The sequence below is a fragment of the Oncorhynchus mykiss genome, chromosome 8 (assembly GCF_013265735.2).
Source record: "Oncorhynchus mykiss isolate Arlee chromosome 8, USDA_OmykA_1.1, whole genome shotgun sequence".
Taxonomy (NCBI): Eukaryota; Metazoa; Chordata; class Actinopteri; order Salmoniformes; family Salmonidae; genus Oncorhynchus; species Oncorhynchus mykiss.
Window position 1 is genome coordinate 26,494,219 of NC_048572.1, and position 26,034 is coordinate 26,520,252.

At 42.2% G+C, this 26,034-nt stretch overlaps 1 protein-coding gene across 3 annotated transcripts in view; it reads left to right on the forward strand.

Annotated features, from left to right (window-relative positions):
• Window positions 1–26,034, forward strand: part of LOC110529712 (disheveled-associated activator of morphogenesis 1) — a 124,781-nt gene that overhangs the window by 28,041 nt on the left and 70,706 nt on the right. The window contains exon 1 of one of the 3 annotated variants that reach the window (XM_021612169.2): window positions 8,277–8,667. The exons of the other annotated variants lie outside the window; for them this stretch is intronic. The gene's annotated coding sequence lies outside the window, so the exon portion shown is untranslated. Of the gene's footprint in view, window positions 1–8,276; window positions 8,668–26,034 lie in introns of those variants that run through there. 3 annotated transcript variants of the gene reach the window in all.

Consider the following 26,034-nt stretch of genomic DNA (forward strand, 5'->3'; position numbering starts at 1 on the left):
TTATTTCTACAAATGCCCAATACACCATAAAAACCAAGGGTTTGTGCTATGCCATGTCCATCTCTTTCTTCTCTTAGTAGCCTAATACTTGTTAATTAAATTATACTTATCCCACCAGACATGCCACCAGGGGTCTTTTCACAGTCCCCAAATCCAGAACAAATTCAAGAACGCGTACCGTATTATATAGAGCCCTTATTGCATGGATCTTCCTTCCATCTCATATTGCTCAAATAAACAGCAAACCTGGTTTGAAAAACCAGATAAAGTAACACCTCATGGCACAAAGCCTCTCCCCTATTTGACCTAGATAGTTTGTGTGTATGCATTGATATCTAGGCTACTTGTGCCTTTTTAAAAATGTATGTAGTACTGTCCCAGAGCTGTTCTTGTCTATTGATGTTCTGTATTATGTTTAATGTTTTGTGTGGACCCCAGGAAGAGTAGCTGCTGCTTTTGCAACCGCTAATGGGGATCCTAATAAAATGCCAAATAAATATTCAGACCACTTTACTTTTTCCACATTTTGTTACGTTACAGCCTTACTCTAAAATGGATTAAATAAAACAAATTCCTCATCAATCTACACACAATACCCCCTAATAACAAAGCAAAAACATTTTTTTCCCCGTTTTTTTTCTCATTTATAAAGAAAAATTTGCATAAGTATTCAGACCCTCTATTCAGTACTTTGTTGAAGCACCTTTGGCAGCGATTACAGCCTCGAATCTTCTTGGATATGACGCTACAAGCTAGGCACACTGGTATTTGGGGAGTTTCTCCCATTCTTCTCTGCAGATCCTCTCAAGCTCTGTCAGGTTGGATGGGGAACGTCACTGCACAGCTATTTCCAGGTCTCTCCAGAGATGTTTGATCAGGTTCAAGTCCGGGCCCTGGCTGGGCCCCTCAAGGACATTCAGAGACTTATCCCGAAGTCAGTCCTGCATTATCTTGCCTGTGTGCTTAGGGTCGTTGTCTTGTTGGAAGGTGAACTTTCACCACAGTCTGCGGTCCTGAGCAGGTTTTCATCAAGGAGCTCTCTGTACTTTGCTCCGTTCATATTTCCCTCAATCCTGACTAGTCTCCCAGTCCCTACCGCTGAAAAACATCCCCACAGCATGATGCTGCCACCACCGTGCTTCACCGTAGGGATGGTGCCAGGTTTCCTCCAGACATGATGCTTGGAATTCAGGCCAAAGAGTTCAATCCTGGTTTCATCAAAACAGAGAATCCTGTTTCTCCTGGTCTGAGAGTCCTTTAGGTGCCCTTTGGCAAACTCCAAGCGGGCTATTGTGTGACTTTTTACTGAGTGGCTTCCATCTGGCCAGAGATGGTTGTCCTTCTGGAAGGTTCTCCCATCTCCATAGAGGAACTCTAGAGCGCTGTCAGCGTGACCATCGGAGTCTTGGTCACCTCCCTGACCAAGACCCGTCTCCTCTGATTGCTCAGTTTGGCCAGACGGCCAGCTCTAGGAATCGTCTTGGTGGTTCCAAACTTCATCCATTTAAGAATGATGGAGGCCACTGTGTTCTTGGACCTTCAATGCTGCAGAAATGTTTTGGTACCCTTCCCCAGATCTGTACCTCGACACAATTCTGTCTCCGAGCTCTACAGACAATTTCTTTGACCTCATGGCTTGATTTTTGCTCTTACATGCACTGTCAACTGTGGGATCTTTTTATATAGACAGGTGTATGCCTTTCCAAATGATGTCCAATCAATTGAATTTGCTACAGGTGGACTCCAAGTTGTAGAAACATCTGAAGGATGATCAACGGAAACAGGATGCACATGAGCTCAATTTCGAGTAACGTTACAAAGGGTGTGAATACTTATTTAAATAAGGTATTTATAAAAACCTGGTTTTGCTTTGTCATTATTTGTTATTGTGTGTAAATTGAGGGAAACAAAACATTAAAACCAACAAATAAAAACATTGCAGCCCACAGGTAGAAAAGGCCAGTTTTATTGCTTCTTTAATCAGGACAACAGTTTTCTGCTGTGCTAACATAATTGCAAAAGAGTTTTCTAATGATCAATTAGCCTTTTTAAAATGATAAACTTGGATTAGCTAACACAACGTGCCATTGGAACACAGGAGTGATTTAAAAACAAGGACATTTCTAAGTGACTCCAAACATATGAACAGTTTGTGTGTGAGTGATATACAGTGCCTTGCGAAAGTATTCGGCCCCCTTGAACTTTGCGACCTTTTGCCACATTTCAGGCTTCAAACATAAAGATATAAAACTGTATTTTTTTGTGAAGAATCAACAACAAGTGGGACACAATCATGAAGTGGAACGACATTTATTGGATATTTCAAACTTTTTTAACAAATCAAAAACTGAAAAATTGGGCGTGCAAAATTATTCAGCCCCTTTACTTTCAGTGCAGCAAACTCTCTCCAGAAGTTCACTGAGGATCTCTGAATGATCCAATGTTGACCTAAATGACTAATGATGATAAATACAATCCACCTGTGTGTAATCAAGTCTCCGTATAAATGCACCTGCACTGTGATAGTCTCAGAGGTCCGTTAAAAGCGCAGAGAGCATCATGAAGAACAAGGAACACACCAGGCAGGTCCGAGATACTGTTGTGAAGAAGTTTAAAGCCGGATTTGGATACAAAAAGATTTCCCAAGCTTTAAACATCCCAAGGAGCACTGTGCAAGCGATAATATTGAAATGGAAGGAGTATCAGACCACTGCAAATCTACCAAGACCTGGCCATCCCTCTAAACTTCAGCTCATACAAGGAGAAGACTGATCAGAGATGCAGCCAAGATGCCCATGATCACTCTGGATGAACTGCAGAGATCTACAGCTGAGGTGGGAGACTCTGTCCATAGGACCACAATCAGTCGTATATTGCACAAATCTGGCCTTTATGGAAGAGTGGCAAGAAGAAAGCCATTTCTTAAAGATATCCATAAAAAGTGTTGTTTAAAGTTTGCCACAAGCCACCTGGGAGACACACCAAACATGTGGAAGAAGGTGCTCTGGTCAGATGAAACCAAAATTGAACTTTTTGGCAACAATGCAAAACGTTATGTTTGGCGTAAAAGCAACACAGCTCATCACCCTAAACACACCATCCCCACTGTCAAACATGGTGGTGGCAGCATCATGGTTTGGGCCTGCTTTTCTTCAGCAGGGACAGGGAGGATGGTTAAAATTGATGGGAAGATGGATGGAGCCAAATACAGGACCATTCTGGAAGAAAACCTGATGGAGTCTGCAAAAGACCTGAGACTGGGATGGAGATTTGTCTTCCAACAAGACAATGATCCAAAACATAAAGCAAAATCTACAATGGAATGGTTCAAAAATAAACATATCCGGGTGTTAGAATGGCCAAGTCAAAGTCCAGACCTGAATCCATTCGAGAATCTGTGGAAAGAACTGAAAACTGCTGTTCACAAATGCTCTCCATCCAACCTCACTGAGCTCGAGCTGTTTTGCAAGGAGGAATGGGAAAAAATGTTAGTCTCTCGATGTGCAAAACTGATAGAGACATACCCCAAGCGACTTACAGCTGTAATCGCACAAAAGGTGGCGCTACAAAGTATTAACTTAAGGGGGCTGAATAATTTTGCACGCCCAATTTTTCAGTTTTTGATTTGTTAAAAAAGTTTGAAATATCCAATAAATGTCGTTCCACTTCATGATTGTGTCCCACTTGTTGATTCTTCACAAAAAAATACAGTTTTATATCTTTATGTTTGAAGCCTGAAATGTGGCAAAAGGTCGCAAAGTTCAAGGGGGGCCGAATACTTTCGCAAGGCACTGTATAATGTTACTTACCCTAAATTATTCATCTCATATGCATACGTATATACTGTACTCTATATCATCGACTGTATCCTTATGTAATACATGTATCACTAGCCACTAACTATGCCACTTTGTTTACATACTCATCTCATATGTATATACTGTACTCGATACCATCTACTGTATCTTGCCTATGCTGCTCTGTACCATCACTCATTCATATATCCTTATGTACATATTCTTTATCCCCTTACACTGTGTACAAGACAGTAGTTTTGGAATTGTTAGTTAGATTACTTGTTGGTTATTACTGCATTGTCGGAACTAGAAGCACAAGCATTTTGCTACACTCGCATTAACATCTGCTAACCATGTGTATGTGACAAATAAAATTTGATTTGATTTGATACTTATCTCACCGCACCCTCATATGCCATGTCTTGAAATATGCAGATATACGGATTGAAAGTAAATTTAGATTGTAAAACTTCTGACGACCAACTTTTGGACTTTGTAGCACTCCCAGAAGTCATGAATTATTGAGTCCTTTTTATTTTTACACTTAAGATATGACTCTGTGCTGTATAATTGTCTCTTGTATAATACATTCTATACATTAGGTTATACTGGATTAAGCGTACATTTTGTTAACTGTAATTTCATTAATTACTGTAATTAATTTCACTAATTATGTTCTAACACTCCCTCCATCTTGTAGTGATATTAGTATTTCTGTTATTCATAAATAACTGGCTAGGTAGCAAACGTCATAACTTTTAGGACCTATACTTGTTCGCTGACAGAAACTATTGGGAACTTCAGCTAACAGGATAGCTTCTTCGTTCCGGGAGACCTGTAAGTTACATATTGGTGTATCTAATGTGTACAGGTCTCCCCCGGAGCGAAGAGGCTACTAACTAGCTAACAGTAGTATTGGCGATATAATGGCACCGTTCGCTAACTTAAGTAATGTTATCTAGCTCGCTACAACGTTAACATAGATTAAAAGGGAATACAATGACTTGTTTGGTTACAAGGCCCTATCAAACTAGCTAACTGTGTATCTTCTGAGGGGAGTATATATCTTATGAAATAGTTAGCTAGCTAGCAATCAATGTTTAAATGTTACCTAGCTAGCTAACTTAGCTAACATTAGCTAGCTAGATACAAACAGAATGATGCATGGAATGATCTGCAGTTTAAGGCAAGCAAGGTCTGTCAGCTAACTGTGACCCCCTTCTGGTCTGTTTTAACTAACGTTAGCTGTCACTGCCCAGCGACAGTTTCAACAAACAAAGCAACTTTTTATCTTCAATAATTCTTACCTTAACATAACTTACAACAATACATCAACACATGCTTCAGCGTTTCATCAACCATACGCTCCATACACATTCTTGCCAACCAGATGAAATGATGAGTTCATTGTTTAATGTCCTAGGCATAACCAAGCAAACACCACCTCATTGCAGGTTTAAACTTATTTTTTTATTTTCTAGTGTTTTTCTCAAATTTTCTTAATCAGTTTGTTCATTACTACACACACCCGGGTATAACTTTTGAATACTAATTGCTGGGTACTTACCGTCCACCTGACCTCCCCGAATTCCCTGAGACGGCAGAACAATGCACTAGCTTCTTTGGCGAGGTGTCGAGCTTCTTGGGAGTCCTACCGAAGAGTAGGAAGCGGAGACACCGACAGAGAGGCAGATGTGGCAGGGTTTTAGTCCTCCATTACTGAGCATACTACCCGCCAATGTTCAATCATTAATGAACAAACTAGACGAACTCAGAGCGAGGATCTCCTACCAGAGGAACATCAGATCCTGCAACATACTCTGTTTTTCTGAGACTTGGCTTTCAGATGGATTATATACAACCAGCGAGCTTTAGTTGTTTGATTGGAAAGTAAGTGGGCTCTACAACACGGTGCGACACGGGAAACGTACAGGAACTTGCGAGTTTCTGCTCCGCCAACTTGGAATACTTATTCATAAAATGTCTTCCAATTTACCTTCCGAGAGAGTACACAGTGATTATTGCCATGGCTGTGTACATTCCGCCCCAAGCGTACTCCCTTCCCTCCCTGACATACTCAACCCTCTCCAATTTGCCTACCACCCTGACAGATCCACGGGAGACGCAATCACCATGACCTGAAGCAGGTCACCTGTGAGCTTGTGTGGCCTACCACTTTGTGGCTGAGCCGTTGTTGCTCATAGATGTTCCCACTACACAATAACCGCACTTACAATTGACCGGGGCAGCTATAGGAGGGCAGAAATTTGACAAACTGACTTGTTAGAAAGGTGGCATCCTATGACGGTGCCACGTTGAATGTCACTGACCTCTTTAGTAAGGCCATTCTACTGCCAATGTTTGTCTATAGAGATTACATGGTTGTGTGCTTGATTTTATACACCTACCAGCAACGGGTGTGGCTGAAATAGCTGAATTCACTAATTTGGAGGGGTGTCCACATACTTTGTATATATTGTTGAGTTTACGGTTAATTAAAACAACAACCTGTCTACAGAAGGAACCTCTGTAGAGGAAGGGTTCAGCTAGCGCGTGTGTGTGTGTGTGTAATGAACCCATATACACTACCGGTCAAAAGTTTTAGAACGCCTACTCATTCAAGGGTTTTTCTTTATTTTTACATTTTTTTTACATTGTAGAATAATAGTGACTACATCAAAACTATGAAATAACACGTGGAATCATGTAGTAAGTAAAAATGTGTTAAACAAATCTAAATATATTTTATATTTGAGATTTTTCAAAGTAGCCACCCTTTGCCTTGATTACAGCTTTGCACACTCTTTGCATTCTCTCTACCAGCTTCACCTGGAATGCTTTTCCAACAGTCTTGAAGGAGTTCCGACACATGCTGAGCACTCATTGACTGTTTTTCCTGCACTCTGCGGTCCAACACTCTGCTGTCTCATCCAAAACCATCTCAATTTGGTTGAGGTCGGGGGATTGTGGAGGCCAGGTCATCTGATGCAGCACTCCATCACTCTCCTTGGTCAAATAACCCTTACACAGCCTGGAGGTGTGTTGGGTCACTGTTCTGTTGAAAAACAAATGATAGTCGCACTAAGCCCAAACCAGATGGGATGGCATATCGCTGCAGAATACTGTGGTAGCCTTGCTGGTTAAGTGTGGCTTGAATTCTAAATAAATCATTGCCAGTGTCACCAGCAAATCACCCCCACACCACAACACCCCCCTAGCGTGCTTTACAGTGGGAAATATACAAGCAGAGATCCTCCGTTCACCCACACCGCACTCACAAAGACACGGCGGTTGGAACCAAAAATCTCCAATTTGGACTCCAGACCAAAGGACAAATTTCCACCGGTCTAATGTCCATTGCTCGTGTTTCTTAGCCCAAGCAGGTCTCATCTTCGTAGTGGTTTCTTTGCAGCAATTCGACCATAAAGGCCTGATTTCACATCCTCTGAACAGTTGATGTTGATGTGTCTGTTACTTGAACTCTGTGAAGCAATTCTTTGGGCTGCAATTTCTGACTCTAATGAACGTATCTTCTGCAGCAGAGGTTACTCTGGGTCTTCCATTCCTGTGGCGGTCCTCACGAGAGCCAGTTTCATCATAGCGCTTGATGGTTTTTGCAACATCACGTGAAGAAACTTTCAAAGTTCTTGAAATGTTCCATATTGACTGACCTTCATGTCCTAAACTAATGATGGGCTGTCATATCTCTTTGCTAATTTGAGCTGTTCTTGACACATTATTTTACCAAATAGGGCTATATTCTGCCCCCCCCACCTTGTCACAACACAACTGATTGGCTCAAACATTAATTTGTGGAATTTATTTCCTTAACTTTTCAGGAAGGCACACCTGTTAATTGAAATGCATTCCAGGTGACTACCTCATGAAGCTGGTTGAGAGAATGCCAAGAGTGTGCAAAGCTGTCATCAAGGCAAAGGGTGGCTACTTTGAAGAATCTCAAATACAAAATATATGTTGATTTGTTTGACACATTTTTGGTTATTCCATATGTTATTTCATGGTTTTTATGTCTTCACTATTATTCTACAATGTAGAAAATCCCTTGAATGAGTAGGTGTTCTAAAACTTTTGACCAGTAGTGTACGTAAATACCCATCAACATTATTTAGTAACATTATCTATTGCTATTTGTTTTACTCCCTCACTGACTCTCTCCTCCTCTCTATCTTGCTCACACTCTCAGACATATACACACACACACACACACACACACACACACACACAGGCTCACACCTAGGCTTCATTTTCTCACAACCCTTCTCTAAACAAACCCTAAACACTTTAGCAAACCATAAGGGGGTTAAACTGCCTGAGTCCTATAATGGTTCTGGCTGTTGAAAAGGGGTGTGGCCTAAAGCCAGTAACATCTGTGCCTTTACCCTCAGCCCCCACAGCATGCTGGTGGAACAGAGCGAGAGAGGGGAGGGAGAGAGATTATGACGTAGCGAGGCAGGGATGGACCATTTGTTTTCGCAAATTCTCAGGAATACTAGGGAGAGGCTGCATTTGCCGGCCGGCTGGGGGAAGATCAGGAACGTCTGCTTTTGCTGTGTGCTTTTAACCTTCCACAAACCGGGCTCTGGGAATACATCCAACCAGAGCTGGCCTATATTCTTCCTCCCTTTCATTGTGGACAGCCCTTGGGGAATTTTGTCACTTGAGGCTTTTTATTCATGTGCTGAGATCCAATCAGTGTGTTACCTGGATACTGATAGCTCCCAGAAACAGTCTTTCGCTGGGAAGCTGTGATGGAAGCAGCTCTGTAGTAATGTGCGTGTGCAAAACTGGATACTGCAGCAACGCGGACTCTTAAAGGGGATACAGCAACTCTCACTCACTTCAATAGGGGGTAAGAAAATGCTGAATTTGATATCCCACCATTCTCCCCCGTAATGAAGTGAGAGAAATGGGGTTGAGCATTGTCCAGTCAGCGAGCCTGTCTGCTATCTCTGCCGATAGGATGGTGTGATGCCTGCATGTGATTATTACCTCTGCGAGGGGTATAGGCCTTGATGGACTGTTAACCCTTCAGTTGGCTATCTCACTCAGTGTGTTATTCCACTCGCTGGGAGGTGTGACTGCTTGTATAATTAATTGGGAGGTGGTGGTTTGTTGAGAGGGGGGAGGGTGCCTTGGGCAGTTCGTAATGTAGAGATCTGTCCTCTCTGCATGCGGGGGAATGCCCCGTAATGACAAGCTTCGCCTAGAGATGTGCTGAGGCGGCGGGACAAAAATGCTCCAACCTCCCTCAACAGTTTTCTGTATCAGAGTATGCAGCCTTTGAGCAGAGCTGTGTGTGTGTGTGTGTGTGTGTGTGTGTGTGGGAGGGAGGGAGATGAGCTTGCATACATTTTTATCAAGGGGGTGGGGCAGTGCAGATAAGGAGGTCAATGAAATGGAGAGTCACCTTGAAAAGAGAAGTCTCTTCAAGTGGTCTCTCTCCCAGGCATGCTATTTTCCACTCTTCATATGGTCTCTCTCAATTAATGTTGCTTTGCTTTATCAACATGCCCGTAAGAGATGCAGCAAATCCAAGGAACAAATAGTTCAACTTAATGCCTACGTAGATCGTTTCAATCCCTTTCCCTAAAAGTTGAGAATGGTGGTGCAGACTCTTGTGTAACCTAGTCCCAATGTGTGTGCATCCCTTCCTCTGGTTTCCATCCCTCTCCTCACCTCCCCTTCCCTGCCCCATCAGTCTGTAATGTTAAGCAGTGTGTGTGTGTGTGTGTGTGTGTGTGTGTGAGAGAGCGGGATCCCCAAGCTGGTTGTCATGGCAGTTCCTAGAACTCATCAGTCCATCCATCCAGACAGTACATCTATCCATTTTGGGGGTATTTTTAAAACTCCATCAAAACATTTAAGGTACAATACTAAATATCCATACTTTAATGTGAGATATGACAGAGAATTAGACATTTACTAGTTTTTAAGCCAATATGTAGGCGTGGCCTCTGCATGGGAGTGGGCGCTCGCTCAAATCCAATTTGCTTTGAATCATTAAAGCTGTGTTTGATATTTGGCTGGCGAATTTGGAAGAAAATAACTTTTCTCTCCACAAATGACAACAAACGGAGGATTAAAGAAAAGGCAATATGTGGAATATGAGATCTTAAATAATACACAAGGCTTTAACTAGTCACCCAGCTGGCGTTGTCAAGGCAACTGAGGCATCGTGAGGATTCCACAGTTTGAAACTGTACATTGCAGGATAAGATGGTGTCTCATGGAGAAATAACATGCACAGCTTGAGCTACTCCAGGAAGTGACGTTGCAGGCTATCTCAGTGCTGGCCCCTCTCACTGAGTAACTCTAGTTGAAGGCCGACCGGGTACTGCAGGCTAACTAAAATATCCTTATAACTTCTGTGTGCGATTTTTAAGAAACTGTTCAAGGACATACGTCTGGTGTATTAGAAGCAATAATTGGCACCTTGATTGTCTTTGCACATTTTTTATTCATTTACACAAATGATTTACATTGACAATGAAGATTGCCATTTTTCCCTTCACAATAATGGGGATCCTGTTTTCTGCTAACAATAACTGCAGCACCGCAGTAGGTCTTGAACGTCTATGGCTTCAATGAGAAGGGGCAGTCATTCTCCCCTGGATCTGCCTATGTATTGTACACAGAATTGCTTTGAAATAGTGCTCAATGGTTGCATGAGCGGTGACCAGTTTAGTGGATTGGAAATCCAGAGAACATGTTGCTTGGGATTCAAATGAGCAATTTATGAACTTTTCTAAGGGTCCAGTTCAAAGCTCCAAGGATTCCCTCTGACCCCACCTGTTTTCTTTCTCTTCCCTTTTTGACCTCTCCCTTCATAGGCCCTTTGACCAGGACAAACATACTGCCTGGATGACACCCACCTGACCAAGCATGTTAGGACACTAATGTCACTCCCAACCCTTCCCTACTATTTGCACGAATCTTATAGTTATGGCCTTGCTTAAAGTGGTCCTTTGCCAAAAACTATATTAATAAAACCCTATGAAATATGTCAAGAAGACATTGTGATGACAAGCAACCCCCTTTTTAAGTCTTCTGGGAGTGTGGAAAGGATAGACTATTGTCTCTCTGGATTGGAATTTTAATATCTGTCTGACTTTGCTTGTAATGAATCTCTAGAGGCATGTCAAGTAATGAAGTTTAAATGTTTGCTTAAAGTGAAGGAATTTTGGAGAACATTCATTTTTGGTGTCATGGGTGCACACTAGGGCTGGGAATTGCCGATATGATATGTAATGCGGTTCTCAAGATTCTATATGTATTGCGATTCGATACTGTGATTTTTATTGCAATTTGATGTTCCAAACATATTGCTCGCCACGTCTGCTGCGGAGGTACAAGAGAGAGTCATGAGAACAAGTTTAGATCAGTCATGGAAATAAAAGTGCTGAAAACAAATTGCATAATGTTGTGGGGGTGCATTGCTACAGGAGGGACTGGTGCACTTTGCAAAATAGATGGCATCATGAGGTAGGAAAATAATGTGGCTATATTGAAGCAACATCTCAAGACATCAGTCAGGCAGGAAGTTAAAGCTTGGTCGCAAATTGGTCTTCCAAATGGACAATGACCCCAAGCATACTTCCAAAGTTGTGGCAAAATGGCTTAAGGACAACAAAGTCAAGGTATTGGAGTGACCATCACAAAGCCCTGACCTCAATCTTACATAAAATGTGTGTGCAGAACTGAAAAAGCGTGTGCGAGCAAGGAGGCCTACAACCCTGACTCAGTTACACCAGCTCTGTCAGGAGGAATGGGCCAAAATTCACCCAACTTATTGTGGGAAGCTTGTGGAAGGCTACCTGAAACGTTTGACCCAAGTTAAACAATTTAAAGGCAATGCTACCAAATACTAATTAAGTGTATGTAAACTTCTGACCCACTGGGAATGTGATGAAAGAAATACAAGCTGAAATAAATAATTATATGTACAATTATTCTGGCATTTCACATTTTTAAAATACAGTGGTGATCTTAACTGACCTAAGACAGGGAATTTTTACGAGGATTAAATGTCAGGAATTGTGAAAAATGTAGTTTAAATGTATTTGGCTAAGGTGTATGTAAACTTCCGACTTCAACTGTAGGTATAACTAGCTAGCTACTAAGTAGTTCAATTTCTCTCATGATTATAACATTTTAATAAAAACAGCATATTATTTAACTAAAAGTTGAACTGTGTTAGCCCAGTCGGTAGTTTATCCAGGGTCAGTGATACATAGAGCAACCATGTGTTGTCTATGGGGAACAACTGCAACCTTTTGCAAGTCGCATTGCTAAAATAAGATGAACCTCATAATGTCATCTGTAAAGCTAAGCTCCTGTAGCATTATCTCCTTATTTGACATATTTTTATATTTTTTTTAAAATCATTTCGCAGACGCTCTAAACCTTAATTGCTCCTGCAAGTCGCTCAGGATAAGTGCCTTGCTCAAGGGCACATCGACAGATTTATTTTCTTACTTAGTTCGAATTAACGAGCCGACTAACGGCCTTTCGGTAACTGGCCCAACGCTCTTAACCGCTAAGCTACCTGTACTTCAATTACAAGGGTTGGATTTGAACAAAACAATTTTGTACGTCAACACGTGCTGCATATGGTTAGCCTCAAATGCATTGTCTACCGGTGTTATTTTAAATCGAGAACCTATAGCTCAGCATCTAGACTGTGTGAGTTTAGCTATTCTCTGCTTCAGACGACAGATGCCCAGTATTGCCATAATACTGTAGATCTACGGCTGCATTGGCAATGCATGCCATATGATAAGCTGCAAAATGGATTCACATATCTTAATACTGAGAGAGGGTGACAATCAAATAAAACAGATTGGAGATCTTACAACTAGACAAAAATGAAATGTTCACTTTAGAAACACAAATATTAGAGACGACCCCTCCCCATCTTTATTGCAGGATTGTGATCTGATTCATCAACATTGACACTAGTTCATTTTGAATAATAGTTGAACAATTCAAACAAGTTTAAACACGTCACTTCAAGGAATCAACACTTCATCACTTCAAAATGTACAAATAAGCTAACTTTTATGTAAAGATGATAACATATCTTAGTCTAAACAACAATAGATCATTGAGAAATAACATGTAGGCATCATTTCAGGTGAACAAAAAGTCCATTCCAGCAGTGGCCAACCTTGCTTCACTGATCCCTGATCTACTTGGTGAACAAACTTCTATTCCAGCCCAGCAATAGCACACTCATAAGTTTTAATAAGTTGAATTAGGTGTGTTATTGCTGGGCTAAAACAGAACCCTGCACACCCAGCAGGGTTAGCCTGCTCCAATTGTGTGTGATTAACTGTATTTGTTTTGTATACAACATTTTCTTACATAGATAGGCCTATGCATATAACCCATGGCATATAGGATATACCCTTAGTATCTTGAGACATCTATTGGGACTACTCTCTTCACCTGAAAACAGGTTGTCACAGCTTTCCATATGAGGACAGAAAACGTCACAAAGAAGCAGGCTTCTTTATACTAAAATTAGATAGCACTGAAATATTATCTTGCTATTACTGTATCTCTCCGTACTCAAAGTTTTCCCCTCTAGGGACTGTAACTGGAGAATAATTTCATAATGTCCTCCCACAGAATTACCCGCCTTACCCATACAAAAGAAATTGTAGTTTTGAAACTGCAGTAAAAGTGCAGTAACTGCAGTTGTCTGTGGCATTTTGGGTGCAGTAATTGCAGAAGAAATGCAGTGTACTGCAGTTGAACTGCAGTTCTACTGCACTGTAACTGCAGTTACAATGCAAAATTACTGCAGTAAAAAGAAGTTGCTTTTATGCAGTATTTGCAGCATACTGCAATTATACTGCACTCTGACTGCAACCTTTTTTTGTAAGGGTATCCTGTAGCCTACACCCTCACTTTACTGACAGCTGGAGCTGCAATCTCACTCTTTTAGATGGCTGTTATCTACAAATGAATTTAGAGACTGTTTATAATTTACAATGATTACATCAAAAATAACTACCTATTAGCTAGCTAACTAGCTGATGACATTTAATTCACGTACCTAAACCGTGTGTATAGTTAGCTAGCTAGCAGCTCAGTTGAGTTAGCTTAGTAAGTGGCCTACTGTAGCCAGCTAGCTAATAATACATCCCGTTTTTACATTTAAAAAAATGTATTCACTTGAATATGTTCTCCCACTGCCAATTATTTTGTTTTTGTAAGGACAATCTTCCAGATTTTGTGACGCACATAACACCCAGCACTGCTTCTACGGGCAGGTTCTTGAAATGTAACATCCAATACAAATTTTGCTGCAGGGAGCCAGTGGATCATTTTAAACCGTTTTTGCAATACAAAATTCTCCAAAACACGAGACTACCTTGTATGTAACAATGTCACATGGTTATTTCAATTTAATTTAGAAAAAGCCTTTTTAGTGTTTAACATTTTTTAACATATTACTCACACAAGTGTTTGAGTACTAATATCAATTTGAATATTCTAATAACCCGATCATCCCTAATATGAATCATATTTGGGGAGTCACCAGAGCACTTCAGGCCATGTTTACTTTCAATGCAGTTAGACCTCTGTACCAAATGCTTACCATTTCTTTAACCTCAATTTGAAGGTCGACCTCGGGAAGAATGCAAACTCATCGCAGTGAAGTTTAGACTGGGGGGTGGATGACATGTCTTGTTGAGATTGACAACCCTGCCCGTCTTTCAGCCAGCTCTTTTATCCTCACTCCCTCAATTGCCCCAGTCAGGAGGGAGTGTGGAATTTGACCCGTGTTGAGTTTACCCGAGAACCTGATTTGTCTTTCACTCACGCTGTGTGACCACAGTGTGTAAATGCACTGTCCTTACCATGGCTCTGTAAGGGGAAAGACTAGGGTTGGCTTTATACTCAAATAAACATACTCTGTAACCAATTTGATACTTCACCACTCACTGTACAGAGGTCTCCATGTGGAACACAAGCTCAGACCATATGACATACATTTGTTTTGGAGCTCAGCTCATACTCCTCTGGAAACCAACAGTCTTTGGATAAATGGAGTTCCTTCCCTTACAAACAAGTTTGCAGTTAGAGTGCAGTATAACTGCAGTATGCTACAAACACTGTCCAACATTTAAAAATTTTTACTGCAGTAATTTGCTGTTTTAAAAAGCCAATTTTTTTTCTTCATATTATTGTTCTTCACCTCCTAGATATGATCACATACTGGACTCTGCAGTTTCAGTCCCTAGGTAACTTTTCAGTGTACTACAGCTGCCTAGTCCAGCCTTGACGATATACAATTGTGGAGTTTAGAACCATTGGCCAGTGAAATAAATGCATGTTCTCATCCTAGGTCATAACACTAAGTGTTGATGACTGAACTGTCGCCCCATTGATGTGTTCTCGGTTAAAGACGACCTTAAGTCATTTAACCAAATCAAATGTGTTTTTCCCAACAGTTAGTGATTCACTTAACACTAGCCAAAGTTAATTCCAAGCAAAACTTCCTTCCTTTCTCGTCTGTCCTTCTCTCTTTGTTAATCCAGTAATCTGAGAAGGATCTCAGACGCCACTCCCATGAACACCTTGGGCTTTCGCCCATGTGACATTCACACTTCAGAGACACTGCTCCCCTGTCACATCAACACACACACAAACACTTTCATAAGAACTCTGTTACTTTTGTGTTCGGGGCTTGCCATACACTCGCAAGAAACTCACGTGTGCAATTATGTTATACTCGACAAACTCGGGTTTAGTCCCCTTTAAAGCAGACCAAATTGCTGTTATGGTAACGTAGTACATAGTGTTATAGCTTATGCATTTACAGTTGTTTGAGTCAGAAGTCTAGGTTATAGTCTAGGTCTATAGTCTAGGTTATATCCATATTAGGTGTACAGTTTGTTGTTTATATTTTTCCAACCAAACTTACCGGACCCATTTGCATTGGGTGCGTAACCTGATTATGGCGTCCACCCACGGTGCTCAGAACGACAGAAAGAAATAGCCTATTCCAAACAGACTGGGACAGTTGTGGGACAATAGATCCCACATTCATACAACCTGTTGGCCTACATCCCAAAAACATTCAAAAGCAATGGTGTTCATGCAACAGATCAGAACGTTTAGCTTAAAATGTTGACAAACTATTATTTCTTAATATTATAAGCGCAGCAATGTACACAAGGCAGTAGGTTACGTGCAAATGTTCCCGCAATTAGCAGGAAAACACCATTGTCAAAAGGGCACCACATATGCAAGCTGTTTCATGAGATGGAGATGAACATATCAATTAGAAATTTAGAAAGAGGGGAGATCTAAAAGTGCAACAACAGGCATGGTTTGCTAATATGACTAGGATTGTGTCTTTGCCTTCTGGACAATGAAAGAAAGTTGATTTGAAAACCAATAGAACATGAGAGAATTAGCTACAGGCTTCAATGGCATATGGACGTATTTGAAAAAGAATTGCCTGCATGTTTGGTTGCCTGCATGCCTCACAATAAAGAAGTCAGGTTTCAAATTTTTTGAAAGTATGTTTTCAAAATGTATACTGCATCCAGCTCATTGCAAAGTGGTGTGACATGCTGAAGCCTGCTTTTGAATGGCGAATGGAAAGTGTGCTTCAATTACCATTAGAGAAATAAAAATGTGTAATCGTGGCCATAAACTGTTAAGATGTGATTGCATTTAAAATTGTTGCGCAATGATTGGGCTTATAAAAGCACATTTCACTCCATCAGCAACAAACAAGCTGTTTTGATGAGCTGAAGCAGCAGCTCTTACGCTTCATCGACTCGTATTCCAATCAATGAATGGGCTAAAATGCATTTTCGCATTTGGCTGGCCTCAATATTTTTAATCGTTTTTTCTGTTGTTTTTATCGGCAAAAAGCCAGCTATTAACGGCTAATGGAAACACTGTCCCAGACACTTTTTGGGTGAGTTCACATGGTTTTGAGAAACCCCAACCAGCGATAGACTTCCTCATGCTCATTCTGCATTGCCAGGACATGGATAAAAGCTCCAAAAACACCCAAATATGGCCTTTTAGAAAGGGCAACGCTCTTAGTATAGGCTAGTGATGCAGGTCTTTAGTTGTTGTGGACATGAAATTGTGTCATTTCGAACTGTATCCACAACGTTATGTCCTTGTGCTGGACTCAAGTGATACTTTTCTGTGTGCGCATGTGCTCACCAACGCTGTAGTCACTAGCCAAGCCATTGATTTTTGTGTTCACCTTCAGATTGAAATTCAAACAGAAGTGCATGTTGAGTGAGCCAAAGTCAACGTGATGTCATGACATGTCTTGTGTAAAGAGGCGTAAATTGGATGCCATTTAATCTCTCGATGCCCCATGAGGGATTCCAACCGTTATTGAAAATGCACTCTTACTTCCCCCTTTCCCGACGGTAGCCTAATCGTCGGACCTGACTGGATTAATGAATCAAAGATCAGTTACTGGTCCAGAGAAGGGATGAGAGGAGACTGAGTTTTGAACATACTCTGATAGGGCTGTGCACTCATGATGGAATGGAAGGAACGGTTGGTTATAAGTGATATGGAGACAAAGTCCTCCTCTCCTTGTTTCTACCCATAAAGATTATCTGGCACAGTGTTTGAAGCTTGAGCATGCCAAGAGATAAAGCAGAACATCTCAAAGAAACTGGGCGAGGAAAGGGAGAGAGGAAGGGGATCAAGGGAGAGGGAAGAGGCAAGTGAGAGCGTGATGAAAGAGGAGAGCGAGAAGAGGGTTGGTTATGTGAGAGCGGGAGCCAGAAGGGAGGGAGGCCTCTGGAGTGAAGGTGCCAGCTCTCGTTTGATGTGTGCAGCACAGCAGGCCTCCTTTGTGGGGTTGCCTCCAGACTGCCAGCGATGATACACCTCTGTCCACATTCATCCATCACCTTCTTTAGTCAGGTACATGGTTTAGGAACGTGCCCACCACCCACGTTTAGGGCTCTTCTCTTCTGTTTTTTTTTTCTCTGCGAGACCTAATATAGGTGAAGGCTTCTTGGGCTTAATCTCGGATACAAGTACTGCATGTAATGTGCCCTTGTCTCAAGCTACAAAGATTTGATGCTACTCTACACAGGAACTCCGCACCAAGCCAGGAGTAGACTTGCCTACCAGAATAAGATTTAGAGTTTTTGGTTAGTTTGTGGAATTGTGTTTTTGTGTGCATGTATTGAAGAGAGCGATATTATTGCAAGTAATAATGTGGTCGAGAGTGTGGGAGAACTAGTAATATGAGGTGAGAGTAGCTGGTAGGTGTTGTTGTGTTGAAGTTGTTCAGGGTCATTGAGCCCTCCAAAATATGAGTGGAATGTGATCCTGTCTTGACAAGCCAATGGGATGGGGGGGGGGGGGGGACTTGACAGCTTCACATACAACCTTATAGAGGGGCAAGTTCAGGGGCCAGAGTCAGGTTAATGAAATGACTGTAAACATGCAAACCCTTTGAGGTTTACGGTGACATTACTGCTAATCTGGTGCACACACTCTCTCTCCCTCCCTCGTTTCACGCTCCCTTTATTACATTCCCCCACATTCTCCCACAATTTTTCACACTCTCCTGCTTTTGCACTCACACTCTTTTTAAAACTCACAAGGTCTCCCAGCTAGAGGTCCAAAAAAGCCAATGGAAAGCAGACCCCAGAAGACCCATGCCCATTTGGATGTAAGAGACTCGTTCAGATCTGAGAGTAGAACGAAATGGAGAAATAAACCCTTGACCTGGCGTAGCCAGTGCCATCAATGTCATGCCTTTTTAAATAGCAGGGGGGGGAAATAATTGTCGACATTCATAACAGTTATAGTCTTATGACGATGTTGTCTATATCAGGGGTGTCTAATATTGATATTGAACCTACATTTATACAGTTTATTGACTGTGTCCAGCTTGCTAATAATCACTGGAATTAAACTAGACAGTCGGGAGAGAAGAAAATTCCAAAACGATGGATAGTTCTCTATGTTTTGCAAATTTGGATGGCGAGGAAATGTAACCAATTTTCGGTGTGGCCTTCCAGAACTGATTGATGAACGAATGCAGCCCCCTGGGGCAAAATGTAGTTTGACACCCCTGGTCTATATGAATGCAGCCCCCTGGGGCAAAATGTAGTTTGACACCCCTGGTCTATATGAATGCAGCCTCCTGGGGCAAAATGTAGTTTGACACCCCTGGTCTATATGAATGCAGCTGCAACTGTATTGAAGCCAATGGACACAGTTTATTATGGCGCAATACGCTTCATTACGTGCAACAGGTTCAGTACACATCACTGCATTCTGTATCAGAAAGTAGGCTGGGCCTCTTTTGAAGTCTTGTACATAGATGCATTGCACTCTTTTTGTAAATATAGCCATTTTGCACAAACCTCCATCGTACTTTACTTCATTGTTAACCTACAGATGTACAAACTACTAGACCTGGTCTCAGGGATGGCTCACTCTAGAGAGCTCTATTGAGTAAGGTAAATCTGCTTTCAGTTTCTTTGCACCCCATGTATGGAATGATTGACAGAGTTCCCTGCAACTTGATGTTATGGTGCCTCTGGGGCTGTTCAAATTGTTGATTTAAGAACCTCTTTGCTAAGGAATGTGATCGTTTTCCCTGTGGAAATAAAGTTTATAAAACTGGATGTGAAAAATAAACTAGTGATATTGGCCAAATGAGCCAGAGTTGCGTGTCCCTAAAATACTACCTATAACAAATTACAAAAAAAACAATTCCTTATGTTTCGATGTGTAGTATATTTAAAACTTTAGGCTATAGCCTATCGAACTCGCCCAGTCAAGTGAAAGGGTCGCAAAATGGTCGCACTCTGGAGCCCTGTCATCGTTGAGCTTGTCCTACTCAATTTATGTGTCTTAGTCTCCTCACACAGATTATTGTTTTGGCAGACTCAATAGTACTGTGTTTTTTGTGTGATTGTCAGATGTGTTTCTGAACTGCTCAGTACCAATGAGGTGGTACCACAAAACCATTTCTCCAAACCACCTCTTTTGGTCAAACCACAATATCACAAGTCATAAGTTCAGCCAAGAGGACCGGGAGTCCAAGACTCTGGAGCAAATATAGCTTCCACAGGGATGGAGATGGTAGAATGTCTAAATGCACCAAAGACTATACAAAGGGATAATAGGAATCATTTCCAGATGCTTTGCTCTGGCTTTAAGAGTCCAGCTTGCTCACATTTGGATTTGAGTCTGCTTCAAACATGCACCTGTGCACTGCACTTGTACTCAACAATAAATTACAGTTTGTTGTTGCAGCGATCGTTCAGGGCCACACTTTTTGCTGCTGGATTGAAGTGCTTGATCACGGAGGTCCAGCAGGGACTAGAGACAGCTGCTGACAGATCTCTCGCTCGTTCACCGCATGTTTTGGCCATGTTTTGATGCTGCTGTGCTGCGGGCAGGAAAGCATGGTGACCCTTGACTGCTTGCACAGTTCGGGTGGTGGCCAGAACAGATTTATTTTCTCCCACTGGTATTGGGCAGTATCTGTGTCAGGATGTTCCACACAACCCTGTTGGAGTATCGAGAGATGCACAGCTAGATCACAGCTGGTCGTTCTGTGGTGGACTGCCCCAAAAGGAGGTGGTGTGTTTGAACACTTGTCGACATTGGTGAACTTTGTCTTATCCCTCAGCAATATTTTAGCATCCCTCATTGCTTGAATGAGACCGATTTGCATTCACAATCACATGTACATAAGGAATGTTTCGTGTATTTTTGTTGTTCGAATCTCTGCTAAGAATGTGTACAAAAATTCTGAGTGCTCTAATATGTGACATTATGCAAAGGTGCTTACTCTTTTCACTTAAAGATCACAGTGTCAAGTGTAGACAGGTCATGTCTACACTTGATACTTACATGTGACTTCAGCTATCAGAATGCAAAGATCACATTGAAAAGACAGGTGTAGACGCAAAAAAAGTTGCTTTCTGGTCTCGAGTTCAGATCTGGCTGACCATCTTGTCCACTTCAGGAGGTCAGAGAGCGTCCTTTTTATCCACGCCAAACTTGTGGCAAAACCACTCCCACGAGAAACCTAGCAACATTCAAAGCCGTGCTGATTGGTCAGAGTTTGGTTGTTCCCTGTGAGAAGTAAAGGTGCGCTAGAGACGGAAGAACGCTAGAGACTGAATCCCCACCAAAACATAGCATTTTCCCGAATTTGGATATGAAGTTGCATTAAACTATGTAGCTTTTTAGTGAGTGATTGCAGGCAGCCTGATCAAATGGATAGCAGTGGCATTGTTTTCTGTAGGTAAGTAAGCTGTGATTTATATCAAAGTGTTATCTCTATCTTACAACGCCGATTGGGCTGAAGCTGTCTAGTAGTGTGCATCATCTAGCGTTAGCTTAGTGTGGTTATCTAAGTGTTTACGAAAGGACTATTGAGATACTTAGCTACATGACATTTGCTAGATGACAACTAAAAGTGATGCTGCATAGCTAGCTTCATTGATTCACTATTAATGACAATCATGTAATGTTAGCTATCTACACTATGTACACTATGCCTTGAATCTATGCTATCGTGCCCAGAAACCTGCTCCTTTTACTCTCTGTTCTGAACGTCCTAGACGGCCAGTTCGTATAGCATTTAGCCGTACCCTTATCCTACTTCTCCTCTGTTCCTCTGGTGATGTAGAGGTTAATCCAGGCCCTGCAGTGCCTAGCTCCACTCCCCAGGTGCTCTCATTTGTTGACTTCTGTAACCGTAAAAGCCTTGGTTTCATGCATGTTAACATTAGAAACCTACTCCTTAAGTTTGTTTTACTCACTGCTTTAGCACACTCTGCCAACCCGGATGTCTTAGTCGTGTCTGAATCCCGGCTTAGGAAAACCACCAAAAACCTTGGAATCTCCATTGCTAACTATAACATTTTCCGCCAAGATAGAACTGCCAAAGGGGGCGTTGTTGCAATCTACTGCAAAGATAACCTGCAGAGTTCTGTATTACTATCCAAGTCTGTACCCAAACAATTTGAGCTTCTACTTCTAAAAATGCAACTTTCTCTCACTGTTGCCGCTTGCTATAGACCTCTCTCTGTCCCCAGCTGTGCCCTCGATACCATATGTGAATTGATTGCCCCCCATTTATCATCTGAGCTTGTGCTACTAGGTAACATAAACTGGGACATGTTTAACACCCCGGCCATCCTACAATCCAAGCTTGATACCCTCAATCTCACACAACTTATCAATGAACCTACCAGGTACAACTCCAAATCCGTAAACACGGGCACCCTCATAGATGTCATCCTAACTAACTCGCCCTCAATCAAGATCTCAGCGATCACTGCTTCATTGCCTGCATCCGTATTGGGTCTCCGACCAAACGACCACCCCTCATCATTGTAAAACGCTCCCTAAAACACTTCTGCGAGCAGGCCTTTCTAATTGACCTGGCCGGGGTATCCTGGAATGACATTGACCTCATCCCGTCAGTAGATGATGCCTGGCTATTCTTTAAAAGTGCCTTCTTCACCATCTTAAATAAGCATGCCCCGTTCAAAAAATTTAGAACTAGGAATAGATATAGTTATTGGTTCACTCCAGACCTGTCGGCCCTTGACCAGCACAAAAACATCCTGTGGGGTTCTGCATTAGCATCGAATAGCCCCCATGATATGCAACTTTTCAGGGAAGTTAGGAACAAATATACACAGGCAGTTAGGAAAGCTAAGGCTAGCTTTTTCAAACAGAAATTTGCACCCTGTAGTACTAACTCAAAAAAGTTCGGAGACACTGTAAAGTCCATGGAGAATAAGCTGCCCACTGCAGCTGCCCACTGCTCTGAGGCTAGGAAACACTGTCACCACGATAAATAATATAATTATTATTATTATAATATAATATAATTGAGAATTTCAATAAGCATTTCTCTACGGCTGGCCATGCTTTCCACCTGGCTATCCCTACTGCCCGGCACGCTCCACAGCAACCCGCCAAAGCCCCCACCATTTCTCCTTTACCCAAATCCAGATAGCTGATGTTCTGAAAGAGCTGCAAAATCTGGACCCCTACAAATCAGCCAGGCTAGACAATCTGGACCCTCTCTTTTTAAAATTAAAATTATTATTAATTATTGTTGCAACCCCTATTACTAGCCTGTTCAACCTCTCTTTCGTATCGTCTGAGATTCCCAAAGATTGGAAAGCTGCCGCTGTCATTCCCCTCTTCAAAGGGGGTGACACTCTAGACCCAAAACTGCTGCAGACCTATATCTATCCTACCCTGTCTTTCTAAGGTCTTCGAAAGCCAAGTTAACAAACAGATTACCGACCATTTCGAATCCCACCGTACCTTCTCCGCAATGCAATCTGGTTTCAGAGCTGGTCATGGGTGCACCTCAGCCACGCTCAAGGTCCTAAAATACATCATAACCGCCATCGATAAGAGACATTACTGTGGTTTACCAACTACTTCTCTTATAGAGTTCAGTGTGTCAAATCGGAGGGCCTGTTGTCCGGACCTCTGGCAGTCTCTATGGGGGTGCCACAGGGTTCAATTCTCAGGCCGACTCTCTTCTCTGTATACATCAATGATGTTGCTCTTGCTGCTGGTGATTCTCTGGTACACCTCTACGCAGATGACACCATTCTATATACTTCTGGCCCCTCTTTGGACACTGTGTTAACAAACCTCCAGACAAGCTTCAATGCCATACAACTCTCCTTCCGTGGCCTCCAACTCCTCTTAAACGCAAGTAAAACTAAATGCATGCTATTCAACCGATCACTGCCTACACCTGCTCGCCTGTCCAGCATCACTGCTCTGGACGGCTCTGAATTAGAATACGTGGACAACTACAAATACCTAGGAGTCTGGTTAGACATTGTAAACTCTCCTTCCAGACTCACATTAAGCATCTCCAATCCAAAATTAATTATAGAATTGGCTTCCTATATCGCAACAAACATCCTTCACTCATGCTGCCAAACATACCCTCGTAAATCTGACCATCCTACCGATCCTCGACTTCGGTGATGTCATCTATAAAATAGCCTCCAACACTCTACTCAACAAACTGGATGCAGTCTATCACAGTGCCATCCGTTTTGTCACCAAAGCCTCATACACTACCCACCATTGCAAAGCCCTCGCTTCATACTCGTTGCCAAACCCACTGGCTACAGGTTATCTACAAGTCTCTGCTAGGTAAAGCCCCGCCTTATCTCTGCTCACTGGTCACCATAGCGGCACCCACTCGTAGCATGCGCTCCAGCAGGTATATCTCACTGGTCATCCCCAAAGCCAATTCCTTCTTTGGTCATCTTTCCTTCCAGTTCTCTGCTGCCAATGACTGAACAAACTGCAAAAATCTCTGAAGCTGGAGACTCATATCTCCCTCACTAGCTTTAAGCACCAGCTGTCATAGCAGCTCATAGATCACTGCACCTGTACATAGCCCATCTGTAAACAGCCCATCTATCTACCTACCTCATCCCCATACAGTATTTATTTATTTATCTTGCTCCTTTGCACCCCAGTATCTCTACTTGTACATTCATCTTCTGCACATCTACCATTCCAGTGTTTAATTGCTATGTTGTAATTACTTTGCCACTATGGCCTATTTATTGCCTTAACTCCCTTATCTTACCACATTTGCACTCACTGTATATAGACTTTTTTTGTTTTCTTTTGTTCTACTGTATTATTGACTATGTTTTGTTTTTTGCATGTGTAACTCTGTGTTGTTGTATGTGTCGAATTGCTATGCTTTATCTTGGCCAGGTCGCAGTTGCAAATGAGAACTTGTTCTCAACTAGCCTACCTGGTTAAATAAAGGTAAAGTAAAGTAAATAAAATAAAAAAATACAGAGTCAGTTGTTGCTTGCCTTTTGTTTAGATCATTTCAAACGAGGCCGCGAAACTGTGCATCTCCCTTGGTTCGTGGCATGGCAGGCACGAACAAACTCCGATTCCCTGTTCACAGGGATTCCCTCTAGCGTTCTTCTTCTATCACACTCATTTACTTTGTCACAGGGAACCTCCGAACTCTGTTACTCGTGGGCGTGGCTTTGCACCAAGTTTGGCGTGGAAGAAAAAGGCGCGGTCAGGGATGCATTGTGTGCTGATTTCTTCTCTGTCTGGATGCAATTTGGCTACCAAAAGCGCATACAGTGGGTGACGTCATCAGCGCTCCTCCCACAAGTTTCCAGAAATGTGTGTTTTGGGACCGAGGCAACCGAGGTTTCATTATAATGTTGGAAGAAATACATGTGATTAATGTGTGTGCTGGCCTCATAAATGCTAGCCAGCTAGCTAATATTTAGAAAAAAAATTGTTTTGTTTGGCCAAAGTTATGCTAACTTCTTTGCAATCCCTTTAGCGTTGCTTGCTAGCTAGTTAGCTACAGTAGTTAGCTACTGCCATCAGTTGTTGTGTTATCATATTTAGCCTATTCCACCGTTTTGTAGAATGTATACTGGCATTTGAATATAGCACAGGTAAAGGGAATCCGGACACAATGGACACATATTTAAGTGTAGATGCATGACGCGTTTGGGATTCCATGATCAGAACTCTGTGATCAGAATATTAAAGCTGCATGAACTGTGAAGTCTAGACACGGCCTGAGCGCAGTCTGACAGTTTTTTAAAGAAGAGGCAGCTGGGAATTTCTCTCCGGCGTCAGATTAGCTGAGATTTGAGGTTCAGCTGTGCCACTGTGGTGTGGCCAGAAGTCTGTCAAGCATCTTTGCCAGGACAGCCCTGGCCACCTCGGAGGAAATGTGGGCGATTCCCTCTGAGACCCTACATTTACTCTATTGTGTATAACTTTACCACTCAGGACTCCACCTTCTACAACTTGAAATGTTTTCCTTGCCCCATGCTTTGTCCTGGCAAACTCATTATCTTGGCTACACTGACACATTCACCGAGGTGAGGTGAAACCCTACCGTGTTTTTCCAACAATTGTCCGCAGCCCTCGGGCTAAGCAGCTGGGCTGAGGTACCATACCGCCGCCCTCACCTCTGTCATTATATACCCTCACTCTGCACAGGTGTGCACTCCCTGCTTCTGCTTGGGTAATGCTACACTTGTGGATCACCCTGCTGTGTTACACCACTTGAACTTTCTGGCTGACTGGATGAACTGTGGGGTGGTGTGATCCTTTAATTGTTAATGGCAAATCTCATCTGTGCGTGTACAGGAAAATGTATCTGAAATATAGGCTCAACCCACCC